Source organism: Botryllus schlosseri, chromosome 14 (assembly GCF_051294905.1).
Source record: "Botryllus schlosseri isolate E-star chromosome 14, Bs_hap1, whole genome shotgun sequence".
In the NCBI taxonomy this organism is placed as follows: Eukaryota; Metazoa; Chordata; class Ascidiacea; order Stolidobranchia; family Styelidae; genus Botryllus; species Botryllus schlosseri.
Genome location: NC_137249.1, coordinates 24,170,282 through 24,187,512, shown reverse-complemented (window position 1 = coordinate 24,187,512; position 17,231 = coordinate 24,170,282). Strand labels below are relative to the sequence as shown.

General features: G+C 40.7%; 1 long non-coding RNA gene and 1 pseudogene across 8 annotated transcripts in view; one reads left to right on the top strand and one right to left on the bottom strand.

Moving 5' to 3' along the window:
• Nucleotides 1-17,231, top strand: part of LOC145456548 (trans-1,2-dihydrobenzene-1,2-diol dehydrogenase pseudogene) — a 355,453-nt pseudogene that overhangs the window by 64,394 nt on the left and 273,828 nt on the right. The gene's annotated exons all lie outside the window — the stretch shown is intronic.
• On the bottom strand, nt 3,515-12,023 carry LOC145456106 (uncharacterized). Its single transcript, XR_013920501.1, has 2 exons — nt 3,846-12,023; nt 3,515-3,753 (listed from the first exon to the last, which is right to left on the bottom strand). It is a non-coding gene; the product is annotated as an uncharacterized LOC145456106 (long non-coding RNA).

Below are 17,231 nucleotides of genomic sequence, written 5' to 3'. Positions count from 1 at the left end.
ACAAATCATTTCATTCGGTAACACCACCGAGAATTCGCCTTGGGTGCCAGACAACGTGATGTAACTCATATTGAATCAACAGCTCTACGACGGAAGCGTAGGGTTACTGTCACTGGTGCTTTTCGAAATTTAATAGGGTTGCCAGCTGCATCACGTAGATAAATTCGTATCGTTCTAAAATTGTTTCTCGCTAAAGCAAAGAAGTATGGTTTTGGGAATATGTTGATTTGGTTTTCATTCGGTTTAGCGGTTACAGTAACCACCCGTAAAAGTTGTTGCAGCTTGTTACCGTGTGGTCTTGGTTGTATCAGATCGCAATACACATAAACCTCATCAATCCGTTCCAACTTTATCGCAGGTGTAAATATAAATTCTACCACTCCGCGGCGACGAGATACAACACGTCTAAATGTTATTGTGTCCAACACAGAACCAAGTGATATCAGTCCGTAAGGCTCGGGTGAATCATGCGTGGTATGGGGTATGTGTTTGGTGCTAGAGTCTGCGGTATCGGTATTTATGGATGCAGCTCGCTTGTGTCTTTTTTTACTAGTGACTAATCTTCTGAATGTGATTCTAAAGTCACCGAATCCTTGTAAAATGAAAATGTTCCCCATGTAATATTTCTCGTACGATTCTAACATTTCACCGATGCTGTAATACGAGCCTTCGGGAATATAATACCGTTCGGTGTATCCATTCGCATCGACAAATCCAAAACCGATACTTTTCGCTGTCACTTCAATTCGCGGCTGAAAATCATGGGGGAAGGTCAGCTCACATAATCCTAGCTCATGGCGATTCATTTCTAATTCTTTGTAAAGTTCCGTTTGAAAATCTGTGCTAGTATTCGGAAATTTATCCAAACTCGCATTCGAAGGTAGAGTCAACAACATTTTATTGTTTCTTTCAACATATACGGTGAGGTGATGTATTCGGTAATAAATACCCAAGTGAAGAAGACAGTGTTAAATATATTTCACGATCCACCCCGACAGAAATTTGATATAATGAAAACACGATTACACACACTAACATACAAATCTGTACAATAAACACAATCTGGTTTTTCAGACTGTTCGAGACTTGACCCATGCGAGATGAGACGGAATCAGAATCCATAGTTTGGTTGAACAACATTTTCAGCGTCTATTTATACAAATCCGAGACACAGGAATTAAATTTAGACGGGTAACCCAACCATTTAACAAGGTATTGTGTTTTCTTTCCTTTCTTGCGAGTAGACAGGATTTTTTCGATATTGTGAATATTATTATTTTTAGTTATTGGTTGTAACTCTTCACGCTGAAAGCGACCGTCTATAACTTCGCCATGGTAGTCTTTCAATTGATAAGTAGGAGGGTCACCTTTACGACATTGAGATACGAAAAAGATTTCTTCGGTCTAATTCGCCAAGGCACTTTTTACAAAATTACCACGTGATTTCGAAATCGTGACGGGTGTGCCGATAGTTTGGGTTTTTTAGGGGTCACATCACCGTATAACCTATGGAAAATTTGTTCTTGATTTGAATAATCAACATCCGCTGGAGGACACCCTATAGCCACGTGAAAAGTAGTGTTATACCCCTGGCATATCTTAGACAGGACATTAACATAATTCAAAGTCTTATTATGCGTGAAATACCGGTATAACACTTGCTTCAGAGTACGAATAACACGCTCGCATATCGATGCTTTCAGTTCACTATTTGTATGAAAATGTCGCACATTGTTCTCTTTTAAGAAAGTCTGAAACGCACGATTAGAAAATTCAGAACCTTGATCACTTTGAATAACATGAGGTATACGATCCTTAAATATTTCCTTGAATCCGCGAATAATACCTTGCGAGGTTTTGTTCTTGAGTGGATACAGATATAAAAATCGGCTGAAACAATCGATCGTCACCAACACATATTTAAAATTGTCGTTTTCTTTTGAAAGATTTTGCATATGCATGAGATCAGTTTGATACTGAACACCGAGACCGGATGTTATCACTCTAGGTCTCTTAAATTTCTTTCGATATGGAAAATGGTTCGTGTACGCATACTTGCTCGAAAGAAACTCCTTGACTTTGGCTCTATTCCGCCCTCTAGAGAATACATATGCACCGCGGTAACTACCAGGTAGCCCTGGCGTGAAATGCTTAGTATGGCTCCCATCCGTATCGTTTCGGGGTCTTGGGTGTACGACCGCTTTTCGTCTTGGCATATTGAGTCTTTACTTCGCTTCGTTGGCTACCCGGTGATGGTATAGGAATCCTTGATGGTTCACCCTTGATCAGGCGTCGCAGAGCGTCCAACTCATTAGCCGAAAATAGATGTCTTTGTTCTGATATAGCGATTTTCATCGGTTGATTCAATGTGTCGTGTTTTGTTTGATAACGATTTAGCGCGTCGTTATATAAGGCTAATATTCGTTCTTGGGGTATGTTCATCTGTAATATGTCGCTCATACATTTGTCGATATCCAAATTCAATTTCTGAACGTCAGCTCCGTTGACCGGGCTCGGATTTATGAAGATTTTTTTAAAAGAAGTCATTTTTTGAAAAGATTACCGAGTAAACCAGTGACGACGGGTAGGAATGCTTGATAATAGAGTCATAAACATACCCCATTCTGATTAACCATACGTTTTTCATGTCGAATAGGGATGTCTTTCCTGACAAGTCGACGTAAACTACATTTATGAGCTGATAGTCGCTTTCTTTTATACTTTGAAAGAGGGATGTTGCCGTTTAAAATGTTCTTTGTACAATCACATATCCACTCGATCAATTCTTTGCTGGCCCCCGATATAATTTGCTTGCGTATCTCTGGTTTACTTTTATGTAGGAACTCTAGTGTGGGAATATGCCGCCATGTCCGAGCTGGTACCTTGGTCATTTTGAGTTTAAAGTCGTCCCCGTGCTTGGCTATTTATACCATCGGGCTATAAACCACCATGGTTTCACCAGGAAATATATTGGTCATAACGCGTCGATTTTCAGGTGCTTCTTGCGTGAGATCGAGGAATAAACCCCTATGAGGTTGTCTAGCAGCGTCACGATAAGCCTCTGTTAAAAATCTAGAGTTTGGATACATTTGTCGACCAAGAAAACTGATCTGTTGTTGGTCGCGCGGATTCTTGAAAATCACCATATACGAGCTTGAAAGACTCAAGTCACGTGCTTCTTTACCCTTGTGGTACAGGTTCTGCGTGATATAGCAAATTGCTTGGCTGAATGATGTGAAAATCTTGTAAAGTAGTCTGCAATTTTCGCCGTCTCAGTCATGAAATCATCCACTATAATCAAGGTGTCTTCAGAGCAAACCTTCAACTCTTCTAAAATATCTAGACCGGCGTGGAATTCTACGTTATGCATCGTCTTGAAAACCTCCTGATAATTATTGTAACAATATACGACCCTGGATACACTTGGTTTAATCATGGATGTCGCATGCCTGATCAGCTTTGCAACAAAAGTAGTCTTCCCACTTCTCGAAGGACCACTCACAATACACGCGAATGGGTGGATCAATTCCATCATTTGATGTTTATTGAAACTCGATAAAGTGCATGTGTTTATATATCAACAAGGTTGGGAATATCCACTGTTGTAGTCGTCATGTTCTAGCGGAATATACAATCCCAGTAGAGTTTGATTCAACAATTTTCCACGGGTTATGAAATCTTCATCTGTTCCTCATCGTCAGTGGAAGTTGTAGTGTTACGAACGCTTCAGGTCGTCAAGCAGCTGATCCCAATCTGTAAAATAATAAATCACATAAGAGGATTCATAACACGTTCATAGCGCTTTAAAATCTAACAGTGTTACTATACCAAACTATAGACCTTACCACGGATCACAAGTTTTGGTGGTCTGCTTTTCATCAATCGGGTATCATCGACGTTGGGAGTTGTTTGGTAGAACCAAGAATCATGAACTGTGGTAATTCCCGCTCCAAGGTGATCATCTCTACATGTAAACCATTAAAATCTAACGACATGACAGACTTTAGATAGGTAATAGTGTTATCCATCTGGAAAACAAATGATACATGAACACACAATACAAATAAATCACATCAAACATACAGTATATACAAATAAATTAAAGTCACACAAAATATATTCAAGTACACCACAATAACATTCAACGCCGTGATTTATTTTATCTTGGGTCACTGTGAAAGCGATTGAGATCGTGGAAAGATGCATCGGCGTCGTATCTCACTTCCATCAAACCGGGTTGATGAAGATAATGAGCATACGTATCTTTACAGCATTGTCTCGAGCGGTCAAAAGAAATCGGATCAGTGAAGAATTCGTTTCGATGGTTATCACAAAAATAACGTGGAAACCAATTCTCGTAATCACAGTAAAATTCGTTCCTTTTCTCGGGGATGAGAATATCATCGAGCGGTGCTGAATGCGCGATGAAAAACGAGTTGATATCCACCGAAAGTAGCATGAAGCTGTCGGCACGAAAATATTTGCATAAACAGTCATAAAAAAACGACAACATCCGTAACTTGACATTATTATACAACCAGAACGATACTTGAATGTAGTTATCTTGCTCGATCTTTTGAGGGCTCTTCGTTATTTTAAATAGATCTGTGTTTAATTGTTCACACTTGACGAAAAAGCGATCCTCCACATTCGCGTTCAATTCACTTTTATCACAGAACGTGGTTTGTATGAGTTTACGCGGATTCATTAACTCACGATCATAACAAGCATTCGCAGCGAGTTTTTGCGTTAGCCCAATAATCTCCATGTTAGGATCGCGATCCCCAGCACGTCGACAGTCTGAGACATTTTTCGCAAAGTTGTCAAAACATGTCTTTTTTGTGAATTCGACAGCCTCATGAATTTTTGATACCACCAACCCGTGATCTATATACCATGTGATCAAGTCGGAGGTTAGCAAGATTTTCTTACCGCAGTACGACGCAACCAACATGTCAGAGGGTTTACTGGGCAATTTCCGATCTGCAGCAAGCTGATTCATGGTACTTTTCACGGTATCGCGAGACACTGTGGTATTTTTGAATATCGGGTGGAGTTCAACGAATCGCTTTTTCGAATGTGGTCGAGTACAAATATCAACCAGCAAACAACCAACCAAAGAAAGTACCATTCATCACCATCTCCATCAATTTCTGTGGGGTGACAGACTTGACACGAGTCAGTTGTGGTTGAATACCATCGAGATATCGCACAATATGAGGATTTCTCTTCTTCTCAATATTCCACTCACATTCCCATTTACATACAACTCGATAATTTAGACTTTCGTAATAATCATGAATGCGTTTAGCTCGCTCTCGACGTACTGAGTCATCACATCCGAATCTGCAATCGTGGGCGTGAAAATCACATCTAAGGAACAATAAGATTATCCCTTGTCCGGCCGAATTACGATAAAACCCATCAGGTCGATAATTGCGCACACCCACATGAATTTCAGGTCCGTTAAAAGCGTGGTGAACATGCACCTTATGAATATGGGAATACCAATTCATCCACTGGGTTACAGTCTCTGAGCATTTCGGCGCGGTCTTGATAGGTTTGAATTTAGTACACTCGGCGTCGATTGGTTGCCAACGTATCGCAAATCCAGTTAGACTTGGTCGATTTAAAGCATACATGTTCTTTGATTCGAGTTACACCCGGTTTTGGGTATCGATGGAAAATGATCGATAGTCCACGCAATAAATTGTCTCTGAATAGCGAAACCAGATCCTGGTGTTTGTCGTTGAACATTGTGAAATCACGCGGGATGCTGTTAAAAAGATGCCTCGATACAACCCCGAGCAGGCAGACCGCATCCTTGAATATGTCAACATTGAATTGACTTTTGAAAGATTGGAATTGTTTTTCTAAAACCTCTATGAAGTAGTGAGTATCGTTCACGTTGCACCGTTTGAGATAATCACGCAGAGAGGTCATTTTGTTGTCGTTCCAAACCTTCAAACAGTTTTCATATTCAGCTGTGGATATATTACAACCTTTTAGTGGGTTGTAAAACTCGTCGTGGCTTGGTAGTCTCGAGTTATCCAACTTTTCCAAACTAGTCAGAAACTGATACGGGAAGTGAGCTTTAGCGGTGCTTTATTTGACGGCTTCCAAATATGAATTATACGAGAACCCGGGTGCCAAGTAATTCACAATGTCCAAGAATTGAAGTCTGTTGGTCGTCATTGTGAGAAATTTGTTACCGCGTTTCAGTATACTAAGATTGTCGTCAACGAGAAAACCAAACAAGTACACTTTGAGCCAGTTCAAGTCATATCGATCACCATTGAACAACAAAACAGGGATTTGACGCAAATAACTCATAAACTTCACTTGTAAACGTTCAAGGGGTATTGGGTGTTTTGAAGGATCGAGCACTTTCATTTCGGTAATTTTCGATTTGAGCATGTCCAGGTAGGGTCGATATTCTGTGAGTGACAGTCTGAATGATTCACTTTGAATATCGTGAAAATGGTCAATCATTTGTGCGCATAAATCGTTTGTATCACCACTCGAGGTAATTACATGCGACTCCAAGTAACCTTCCACATTAGACGATATGCTAACAGAGATGGGGATGTTCTGGTGCTCTCGCAAAGTTTTGGACGTATCATATACACTCTCTATACAGAACGCGATACGGTATTTGAAATAACGAAGCTCATGAGGAACAAACACCCCTTCTAGATCAAGTTCTTCAAATATGTTCAGAGGAGGTGTATACACGCCACCGGGAAACACTTCAACAGGACCCGTTACACATTTGTGTCTGGTCAATTCATGCTGCAAATTGAACAATCGTTGACAAACAGCACATTTATAGGTCTCAACATAACGGTTCATGTTAGTAATGAGACAAAAATGGCGATCCTCTAAATGTAAGTAAACAGCTTTCGCTTCATAGGTACTACGCCGGAGTGCACTAGCTTTACCCTCGGTTTTGGTGTACACGACTATGGCCACATTAAACAAGACCTCGATATCATTCAACATGTCGAGAGTTACGCCGGCTTCCACACTGACACCATATACCGAGGTGAATTGTTGAGCCAAATCTTGGGTATCTTTCCCTAGCGAGTGGGCAATACAGCGAAAAGCACATAGATTGTCATTGTACCGATGTCGATTTTTTCGATGGGTAAATGTGGAGATACATCTTGATTGCGCGAGGCTTGGGGGTATTTTAATACCGACGCAGCCAATCAACATACCATCGGTAGGGTATACATAGAACTGCGGATTGATCAGACTCAACGCTTGACCAGCTTGGAAAACACCCGCCCACATACTGTTCAAGTCGCGAATATTATACACACGGCTACTGTTCACTACATACGATATCACCGCGTGATAGTTCTGAGATGTAATTTGTTGCTTTTGGTTGTTGATCTCTGGCGGTGCGTTTTCTTCATGATTCCAAAGGTGTAGAGTCATCTGTAAAATTGATACCGCGTGGCTACATTCAACACTTGGGGAATATTAAACTAGTCTTACTTACAATCTATTTTCTTTTGTCGGCGTCTTCCTTGGCTCTTTATGCTTAATAAAACCAGTGACATATTAAACTACGCTCGCTAACGTTGTGTTATAGCGGATGACTTACCAGTAGACTTGCGTGTTGTTATTAATCCTTGAGTTTGCTCTGGCTGTTCAACAGCAAAAATCGTTACATCACACTCACTAGTTCTGAACAGTAATAACTCACCAATCCAATTCTTTGCTCAAATTTCGATGATTGTTTTGTCTGTAGTATAAACAAATTGTTTTGTCTGTAGTATAAACAAATAATAAATTATATTCATAAATCAAAGTACTCAAAGTACTCATACCGAATAACTTACTCATTAAACCCTTTATCCCTGCATCGATGTAATCTCTATACGTAAACTATTTAAATCTAATGACATAACCGACTTGAGATATGAAATAATGTTGTCCACCTGAAAAACAAATGATACATTAACAAACAATGCAAAAAAAAAATCATATTAAACAAACATGATGTACAAATAAACCACCCCAATAACACCACGCACATTATATACAAGTACATCTCAATAAAATTCAATGACAGGATTATTTTCTTTGGTCGCTATGAAAATGATTGAGATCATGAAAAGACACATCGGCGTCGTAGTTTTTTTTTCACCGTATAAATGGTGTGGCACAACTTGATTGTGCAAGTCCTGGTGGTATTTCGATATCAGCTCAACCAATCAACATGCCGTCAGTAGGATATACATAAAACTCTACATTAGTCAGACAGACCGGCAGTGACTTTGTGTTTGGTCGAGAATTTCGTAATAAATCAAGCGCCGTTTCCAACCTTATAGATTCAACAAATTCGTTGAATTGAGCTAGTGTTGAAATTGCCGCTGGTGTTTCTAATACACTATCAACATTCGCCGATGCATGAAAATAGCGAAATCTTAGAGTCTCGATGTGGTACAAAATAAATGCATACGCGACATTGATTTTGAAACGAGTCGACTCTGAGAAAAATATAGCTTGTATATCACGGAAAACATCCGCTAGCTCCCGACCGATGACTCGAATATTATACACATGACTAGTCCTGTTCACTACATATGATTTTATCGCTTGCCAGTTCTGGGATACAACTTCTTGGTATTGGTCGCCTGTCTCTGGTGGTGTGTCTTCTTCCTCGCGAACACGACTCCGTCTGCGTCGAATCACCGACTTCAGCGACGCCTGGTGCGCTATATCTGCGTGGTTTGGTTGCATTTCGATCGTTGCCGTAAGGTCGCGTTCTGCGGATTCAACTCTTAAATCCGGCGTCATCAGATCACCAGGATTAATCGCATCAAAGATATCCGCGTTCTCTCCAAATCGCGATTCGAATGCATTTGGTTCATAACCAAATTTATCAAGATTATCTATCTGAGCCTCGGTCATTGTACAATAATTAATCTAACTGCTACAACCAACGTTTATGTCTGCGACAGCGAAGTATAACAACCGGATCGCGGCGTTGGCTATTTATAGATTTAATTCGATAGTAGCACGCGGCTGGATGGGAAATAATTCAGCGCGCAGGTCATTCGAAATATAGGTCGCACGCACTGCGTAAATCCTTTTGCAAACAGGTCGCGTTTCCGAATTTCAGAACCGGACGTATTTAGTGTGTCACACAGGTCAAAACGCGGCCGCGGACATCTGATTTTTCAAAATCGCACAGCGCACTGCGCTTTATGAATTTCCTGTTTAGCGAAACGGGCGATTTTATTGTGTCACACATGTCAAACGCACCCGCCAACATTCGTTTTTCAAAACCCGAGTGGTGTATTTCACCATTTTATCACATTGTGGTGACATTCTCATGGTTTACTTTTTCAGTTGATAGTTACATATACTCGTTATGGCAACTAGCGCGATTATTGAGAATTACCTTCTGTACTATCATAACTTGACAACCCCCACATTGAGCGAAACGGAAAAATTCATCCACGGAGTACTAGATTTCTATGTACATGGAGAAAACGTGAGCCGTGTTCGAAAGTGCGATTTTACCGCATTGGTTAACTCGATTCGATCATACCGCATCGACTGGAGTGGGGTTTTTAGTGTCATAAGCATTGCGGCGATGAAAAGTGACATACGTACCCTAGCGGTGTACAGAGATTTAGCAACAGACATCTTGAATACTCACTACAGTACATTGATAAGTGACTGGGTAAGAGGAAAATTCATTCGTGTCGTTTGTCGCTTGTGAACGGTATCATTTTTTACAGAACTCCTGTAGAGTTTATTTCAATCCAAGTCTATTCACGCGGTCATCAGGATTATACAAAGACTGTTAACTCACTCAATATACCACGCACCTAATTCTATAAATATCGACGGATTTGTTGATGACTCTCACTTTCTCAAACGATATGACATCGAACAGCGTCAGCAGTATGCAAGTCGGGGCAGTTTCAAATTTTCACGTCGGTGTCAAATTCGTCTCATCACCCAAAAGAGGTGGCGTTAGTCAATATCTCAAAGGTATATTCATCGACGGCAATAACGAAGAGATATCTTTCACGTGTTTCAACCGTGAATTGTTCGGGGTCATTGAGAAAGCATTCTCCAAACGAAAAAAACTCATGGTCAAATCCGGTTGGGTCCAAATTGACAAGTTTACTGGAAAACCTGCTGTATTACTGGGACGGGCTTCGTCAGTAACTCTGTATGGAAAATCGAGACATACGACTGAAGAATACCCATTATTGACCTGTGAATCGGTATACGGAAATAAAGATGAATACGTCTCGATCGCCGCTAATTGTGTTTCTCGAGAGGAGAAGATGGTCAATTCTGGTGCTTGAAAGGAGTTGAAATTATACAGTTTTACATTGAAGGATGATACTGGTGAGGTGGTTTTGGATCAATGGAACAAAGCCTCGCTCGTACCCGGGAAGAAATATCAACTCACTCGTGTTAAAAACTGTGTCGGCAGATTGAAAATCGATCAATTAACTAGACTTGTTGAATTGAAAGAATAGTTTGCATATTTGTATACCGCAATACAATATTTCATTTCACGTAAAATGTATGACCTATGTGTTTCGACAACTGGGTTAGCGCGGTGTTGTTCTACTGATCGAGGTGTGAAAAGTGTGCTATCGCGATGAAGTTGTGGTTGTGAACAGCAGACTATTTTGTAGGTGCGAAACAGCGGTGTGAATAATCCGAAATTATTATTTAGCTAGCAATCAATAGCGAGGAAAGAGAACACGATCGGACATTTGGCACGACTGAACTACGACATCATATATAATAATTTACGATCAAATTATTTCGCACTGAATGGAATAGTGTCATAATCGATAGTAGCACACAGCTGCATGGGAAACAATTCAGCGCGCAGGTCATTCGAAATATAGGTCGCACGCACTGCTTAATCCTCACAACAAGCCACGTTTCCGTTTGTGCGGTTATTGTTGGTGACTATTCAACACCACGCGAGAGATACCTGAAAGTGCGACATGCGAACGCACCCGTAAGAACCAATGGCGATGTGCGAGCGGAAGGGGGGTCTAAAAGCGCGATATGCCAACACGAGTTTCGCGGCGACATGCGAGCGGGCCCATAAGAACCCCACCCACCTCAAGAGCGATCTACATAACTACTTACGTGCAGTTCAAAACTGTTAAATACAATTCGGCATATACGCAATTCGGCATATACGCAGCTGTTTCACTACTTTACCGGAGCTTCTATTCAACTTCACCTGCGACCTTCACGCATACGATCTATCTGCAGCCTTGCAGGTGGATCAGAGTTGCCTTACCTGCAGATTCAACACAAACAAGGTTTATTCACGGCCTTACCTGTACACCAGAACTGCCTTACCTGCAATTTAGCAAACGCGAATTTGCCTCTTCCGAACTACAGTTTCAAAATACACAAGGTTCCCTTAATTTGAACTGGAAGACTTACCTGAACCGGATACCGAAAAGATTATTCACACACGCGCATTTGTCGTGTTTGGCTTGGAGAGATAATTTGCGGTTTCAACGCACAAACGGTTGCCTTATTCTAAAACTTACCTGCCGCCGGTGCAACAACAAATTTCTTCACAAACACGTGGTTTCCATGCTCGATTGGAAGCTTGACCTGCAATTGAATTTAAAAATAGTTATCGACACTAATAATTGAATTTTGGAATTTAGTTGGAAAAAAGGTATCATTGAACATAATTTTGCGTAAATAACACATCCTAGGTATCTAAATAACAAAAAGATCAAGAATAGAGCACCTACAACACAAAAAACGTGAGAAACCATCAAATAGTGCTTTGCCCGACTGCCGGCATTGTTAAGAATTGACGAGACAATCGCTAGTTGGACTCCCGATTGCTCGTTCCCGGAGGTTAACAATTGGCAGGAGCGTCGGTCAGAGCCTGGAATAGAGCGCTATAGGCTAGATTCCAGACGAAGGCATTAAGACGACTATTACAAAGTAAATCGGATAAATAAATATTGAAAGCCGTGTTTATAATAAAATACGGATAATCAGACACCATCACTCTGAGTAAATCAATCAATCCTATACTCTCAGAACAAGCAAGATGAATGAGGTTGAGAAAACTGTTGAAAGAGACAGATCAATAGATGTAATAATAAGTGAAGACATAACCACGGATGAATTCCTGAAACAAATCCTTCAGGATGAGCAATTGAAAGAAATGAAGGAAGACTTACAGTCGATTTTCCAAAACGGACCGAGGTCCTACAATATCACATTCAAAAATGAATGGGATGATAACACAAGAAAACTGTTCTTGAACAAATCAAAAGGCAAAATAAAGACAAGCGGATTGCAAGCCATATGTAAATTACCGAGAAACAGCCGAAGTTGTGTGTCTCAGAGCAGTGCCTACAGAAATTGACGATGAAATTGTGGCCAAAGAAATAGAAAAAACAGGGGTGGGATCTGTGACTCAAGTCACAAGGTCATACCACAAAGATGGTAACATACAGAATGGATTCAGGAAAATTGAAATTGAAAAGTATAACCCACAGCTCCTTCCAAGATTTCTAAAATTCGGAGAAATATGGTGCAAAGTCTTTCCCCCGTTAAAGAGGAGAAATGAAAAACCCATCTGCAACAGATGTCTGCAGGTGGGCCACATACAGAAATGGTGTAAAAACCCGAAGAAATGCAAACAATGCAATGAAAGCGGGCATGAAAGACAGAACTGCCCAACGCTCAATAATGACTCCCTAAGTTAGGGGCAAGCAACAGAAGGGCAGAACCAAAAATAAATGAGAAAGAGGTAGCAGGCGGCGAGCGGAACAGAGGAAGCATAAACGCCGCAAACAATAATACACACTCGGACAAAGAAGGTCCAATAAAAGAGGGTGAAAAGGAGGCTGACACAAGCCAAAAAGCCTCAAGACTCAACAATGTTACAGACAACGAAGGTCTGACAGACATTATTGGAGAAATCCAAGACGACAAGGAAGGTCTAATGAGTCAAAACGAAGAATTTCAGAAGGACAATGAAGGTCCGGAAAATAGAAAGGGAGAAATCCCAAAGGACAATGAAGGTCCTAAAAACAACGAAGGAGAAACCCAAAGAGAAATCGAGGGTCTGAGAAAGAATGGTGGAGCAACTCTGACAAATAACGTAGACCTAAACACAAAAGTCAGAACAAGCTGGGAAAGTGCAAAACAGGTGGAACTGGGTCTGGTACTATCGAGCGATGGCCGAGATTCAGATCAAGAACAAGAGTATGACATTGACCTAGCAAACGTACAGACTGAGATAATCATGGTCGACAGCCGAATAGAGAACTCAGAGGAGCACACAGATGAAAGTGCTAATGAACAGCAGACGCTGTCGGAAGATGAAAATCCTACTGAATATGATCAGAAAGGAATCCCAGCGAAGAAAAAGAGAAGAAGAATGAGCAAAAGGCAGAAAAAACAATGGAAAGCCAGGAAACTTCTACAATCCAAAATGACTCCATAAGAGTAAACTTCCTCCAACAAATACATTCAACTAAATATAAAACTGTTATCCTTCAACATAAATGGCATAACTAGGAAGAAATGCGAACTAAAACAGATATTAAGCAAGAGAAGTTTCGACGTAATAGCTCTACAAGAAGTTCATAGAGTCGATACAAAGAAAATAGAGAACTTGATGAACTAACACAACTATAGGGCCTATAACAATTCACTAGATAAAGAAGAAAAGTGGACGAACCGAGATGACTCCCCAGCACTATATTTCTTAGGAACCATGATACTGGTTAAAAATGAGATAGCGAACGAGAATACATATACTCTGAAGCATGAAATACTGATGCCACACAGAGTACAAAAACTCGAAATAGCATCGGAAGAAAATCTTGAGAAGATAACTATATGGAACGTATATGCGCCAGCTACAGAGGTGGTCAGTAACGAAGTACTTCTACTTTTTCGAAGTACTCAAGTAGTTTGCCTCTACTTCTGCTACTTACTCAAGTAGATCTGATTTTCGCTACTTCTACTTCGTAATAGTTTGTGATCTACTTACTTACTTTTCCCTATTTTCAGTTTACTTTTCCCTATTTTCAGTTGGTCAAGTAGAAGTAGTTCAATCTTCCAATCAGGAAGATAGCCTGGGGAATTTCGGGGCTGTTTTTACGGAGTATCAACATTTAATTTTCATAAATGTTTAGTAAAACCCAGAATTTTCGTCGCGCTTCGCGCGCAATGGATACGGAGTAGCCGTTATGATTTCATGGAAGTATCGGTGAATATAATTTAGGTAGAGGGTTGGTGTGGCTCCGTTCACACCACATTGTCGCCCTTCACCCATATGAAATAATTCATCACAATATATATGGCTCATCATAACGTTTGAAACTGATGTTTCGCAATCTAGCATTTACTTGTCATATCGTAATCTAGCATGTCCATGGCGTGTCCTAATCCGGAAAAGTGGACTCTGACTTTTTTTAAGTTTCAGAGCTGTTTTAGCATACCAACTTTGAAACTTTCTGGACTAATAAACTAGAATACATGTTCTGCTTTTAGAAGTAGTATTTATATTTCACTTTCAATTCCCAGTATCATATACTTTGAGTTACAATTAATATCAGTTCTTTTGGCTGGATAACATACATGTTGAAGCATAAAAGCAAGTGTAGTAATGCCTTTAATTTCTGAAAATAAAGCTACACAATATGGAATGTTTACGGTCCACCATACTTTTTATTAACGTTCACTAATCGCGCAAAGTGATTGCACCGTATGCTATACAACTTCTCCGTATTGCACTTCGACTAAACCACGGGCCTTATACTATAAGGCTTATAGTATGGGGGATGGCGCCATACCATGCTATTTTCTAAAACGTGCTGTTCGAGAAAACAGAGATTAGCGTCGTATTTCCGTATCAATGCTATTATTTTCATCACATGATGTGGACGAATGCTAATTGCTTATGCTATCGAAAATTAGATACCTGCTGGTATGCATCAATATGAATCAAGCTCGTCACATATCGTATAGCTCAATTTGCACCTTTTTACAATCCATGTGAACGAATTAGGATCGTTTTCACAACTACTTACTTACTTGAGTACTTTTGAATTCAGTCAATTCTACTTCTACTTCAAGTAGTTTTAGGTTGCTTATGGAAGAAGTACTTCTACTCGTACTTGAGTAGATTTTTTCGTCGCTACTTCTACTTCTACTTGAGTAGCTTTCTTGACTACTTTGACCACCTCTGGCCAGCTAATATAGGAAAGTTACAAACCGACTTCTTTAAAGAATTAGCCGCAAAGCTAGATGAGAAATGGAATGATGACTCAATACTCTGTGGAGACTTGAATATCGTAACATCGATCAAAGACGTGAAAAACAAAACGAACTTCAAATTAAAAGCAGCAGAGAAAATTTGGAAAAGATACACTGAAATTAACAAAATAATCGACGTATATAGAACCAGGAATCCGGACAAAGAAATCTACACGATGACTAAACACAATCAAGCAAGGCGCATAGACGCCATATACATCTCAAGCACCATCCAACAGAATATAAGAAGCTTCAAATATGTAACGAACGTAATATCGGACCATAATCATATGTGCGCCATTGAAATGCTAAGGGAGAGCATCAAACAAGCCCACGAGATCTACGTAGAGCAAATAGACACATTTGATAATGTTGCGGAGTGGTGGGACGCAATGAAGATAGCGTATTACAAAAAAATATGTAATAAATACGCTAAAAAACAAGCTTACACTGAAAAACGTATAAACAGAGACCTAGAAAAACAATTGAGGGAAACAAAAACTGAACAGGAATATGCATCAGTGACTGTCTGGCCTTTCAACCTTAGGCTAATTATAAACTCGCTACGACACTTACTAGACTCTAGACCAGTGGTTCCCAACGTGGGCGATATCGCCCCCCAGGGGGCGATTTGGTGGTCTAGGGGGGCGAAAATAACGAAGGGGGCGATAGGGGGGCGAAAATGGAAGAAGGGGGCGATGGGGGTGAAAACAACGAAGGGGGCGATGGCGCGTTAAAACGGCTGTATTGAAGTCGGGACCGTAACTACCGCACCCCAAACCCCCCAATTGGGAGTGGGGGCCCGAAATCGAATTTATTTCGTGAATCAACATGAATGATAGAGTAATTTTTTAGAAAATCATGCGACTTTTTCAAAATTTTCGCGCAGGGCGCGATTGAATATCTTCATGTATCTTGATGTTGGGGTCCCCGTCATCCAACAAAAATACGCATGATTTATGGAAATGGGAGACTTCGGCGTCGGCCATTACTGCGCCACGACGCACCAAGACATATCAAGTTGGAGGCAATGTAACATGCGACTCCGAGAAGTGTGCCAGAACGATCAACAGCGAGAAGACCTTGTCCGAAAGGAATGCCCTTGTGCTGACCGAAAACTTTGATATATATACATATATAGGCGCCTCAATGGCTGGCGTCGAATGTTCCTGTCCTGGTGACCCTAACCCTACAGGACAAATTCCATCCCGCAAGGAAAATAATATTTGACAGTAAAGAAATACCAATATGAAATCATGTGCGTCTTTTAGTTTGGTACGTTTTGACGATTCCCATATCTTCTGATAAAGCAGATATAGGAGGTCACGAAATAGCATCATATAAAGAAGTCAATATAACAACGATTCCGCCGAAGATGTTTAATTATTATTTAGGGGTCCTACCTTTTCCAACATACCACATCGACCATATTGACCGATTCAAACATGAATTATATAAATTTGTCGCGCTTCGATCGTTCAGGCGAAATACGGTGACTCACCAAACAGTAGGCCTACAGGAAATAGGGTATAGCTGATATGTAGCGACAAAAAGCCCACTGGCTGAGGGGGGTCTGGGGTTTGGTTTATCACCCTATGGGGCCAAAGACCAACGTTTTTTTGGGGGGGGGCTGACGAATACTGTTTTTCGGTTCCCAATATCTGGGGGGCGATGATCGGTGTGGAGCTTCAAAAGGGGGCGATGAGTCGAGAAATGTTGGGAACCACTGCTCTAGACAGTGATCGTACGATCTTCCTCCTGAACTGAAACTACAGTATCGCCTTTAGCAAAGCGCGTAGAAACGCCCTTGAGAACGCTTCGCTTCTAAGGCACCGCAAAACAGGGCGCAAACAGCCAATAGTCAGTAAAAGAAGAGTCTCTGAGCTACAATAGCCTACCTCCATGGCTACAGATAAGAG